Below are 2140 nucleotides of genomic sequence, written 5' to 3'. Positions count from 1 at the left end.
CCGCCCCTTGTTGTGTGTTGGGGGCGGGGTCCGCGATTTCCAGGGCGCTGACCTCTGCGACCCGGGACAGCTCCGTGCGCCAGCTAGCGGAGGGGACTCCTCCCGGGGACCCCGAGACGTCCCGCGCCCGGGATGAGTGCACCTGCTAGGGTACAGAGTTGGAACGAACTGCGTCCCTGGACTGGACGCAGCCCTGCCCGCCCTGGCTTGCGGGGAGCGGTTTCTGGGGGTTGGAGACGGGTGTGTGAGTGCGGGGGTGGGAGTGGCGTCTTCCCATCTCTTCTCAGTGTCTAAGAGCTTCGGGACAAAAAGCGCCCCCTTCGCCCCGTTTCGCTGTCCCTGGCCAGGTAGGGCGCACAGGGCGCGGGCCCTCTCCCGTGGTCGCTAAGGGGCATCGGTAGCGGTTCAGCGCCCAGCGTGGGTCTAGTGGCCGAGCAGGAGGAAAGCAGAGAACAGGACACCCGGGAAGAAAAGGTTGGGCAGGCTACCCCTTGGGCCGAGGAGAGTCCTTTCCAGCTGGAAAGGTGGCATCGCCCTGCTCCCCACGCTTTGTATCTTTCACCTTTTCCTCTCTTCCTTTCGAGATCTGAGCTTGCCCGTAACAGCTCCTTCCCCCGCCGGAGTAAAGCTTTGGTTAAGAAGGCGGGCTCTGACGTCAGGTTACTGAAACCCAAACCCTCTATCCCTGATTCAGCCTCTCACCCTTAGTCCTGCGAAACAAAGTGACCTACGTGTTAGGCTGGGATCGGAGCCCAGGTCCGGAGGAGGCTGGGGACCGGAGACTGCAGGGCGACGCCTTTCCTAGTGGCCAAGCACAGCGCGCCAAAAGGGAAAAGGAGGACCAGGTCCTCGTGGCTCTGGGCTCTAGGAGCCACGCCCAAGTGGCACTACCAGCCCGCCCTGGGGAATTTGGAAAACGTCAAGCAAGACCTTCCAATAGAGAAAGAGGAAAAGAGCGCAGAGAGAGACTGAGACGTCCATTAGGAAGAAACGAATGGCTAAAATCGCCCAAATTCGATGAAAACTATGAACCCCTATAAAAACACTTTTACATTCGAAAAGAAAAAGTGCAACTATTTATTTGCAAGTGACAGCATTGTACGATTAGGATATCCTAGCATGCCTAAGAAAAAGGCTGCTTGAACTAGTGGCAGATACAAGGTCAATGGAACAACAACAAAACAATGTCTTTTTCTAATCAAGGGCAAAACACACAAACCTGGAAATGAAATATAAAACCGCACAATGTCTATGAGCATCTAAAAACATAAACTGTGTGGAGATTTAACAAAATAATTGCCCTGAGCTTGTACACTAAGAGTTATAAATCACTGCTGAAAACTACATCGCTGATGAAAGACTTCAGTAAATAAGAATTCCATGTTCCTGAATTGGAAGACTCGCTACTGGTAAGATAACAGTTTTCCTCGATCCTAGATTTTTTTTAAATTTTTCTGCTGTAACAAGGTAATTACAAAATTTAGGCAGAATTCCTCTTAAGGCTTACTGTGAATCAACAGTGTTCAACCCCGTGTAGTACACATAAGGAGGGATATACAGATCAATGAAACTGCACATATAGACCCATCAGTTTATATGACCAATTGATTATTGACTAAGAAGCTGTGATAATTCAATGTCAGGAGTACAATATTCTCAAGAATATGGTATAACTACTAGATGGCCATATTAAAAATGGATCTCTATTCTTACACCACAAATATTAACTTGAAATGGATTCTAGACCTGAATATAAAAGCTAAAATTATAAAACTTCTAGAAGAAAATGCAGTAGAACCTTTGTGATATTGGAGAGGGAAAATATTTCTTAGATACATACAAATAAGTAGTAATTTTAAAAGAGATGAAAATATTGAACATGAAAATGTAAAAGTCTAACCTCTTCAAATTAAAACTAAAAACATAACACAATTGACAAAACATATATCTGACAAGGAACTTGTACCCAGAGTATATAAGGAATCCTTATAGCTTAAAACAATCTGATATTTTAAATGGGAAAAAAAGATCAAGTAGACACTTCACAAAGCAAACACAGAAACAGCCAGTAGCACATGTATAGACACTTGATCTTATTAGTCATTTTAGGAAATGCAAATTAAGTCACAAAGAGTTATCG

At 46.0% G+C, this 2140-nt stretch overlaps 1 protein-coding gene across 1 annotated transcript in view; it reads right to left on the bottom strand.

Moving 5' to 3' along the window:
* Positions 1–85, bottom strand: part of Hacd1 (3-hydroxyacyl-CoA dehydratase 1) — a 19628-nt gene extending 19543 nt beyond the window's left edge. The window contains exon 1 of the mRNA XM_033759698.1: positions 53–85. The gene's annotated coding sequence lies outside the window, so the exon portion shown is untranslated. The remainder of the gene's footprint in view (positions 1–52) is intronic.
* Between the last annotated feature and the right edge of the window lie 2055 nt (positions 86–2140).

The sequence above is a fragment of the Fukomys damarensis genome, unplaced genomic scaffold, assembly GCF_012274545.1.
Source record: "Fukomys damarensis isolate Sample0158 unplaced genomic scaffold, DMR_v1.0_HiC HiC_scaffold_37, whole genome shotgun sequence".
Lineage (NCBI taxonomy): Eukaryota > Metazoa > Chordata > Mammalia > Rodentia > Bathyergidae > Fukomys > Fukomys damarensis.
This window is presented reverse-complemented; position numbering and strand designations above follow the sequence as displayed.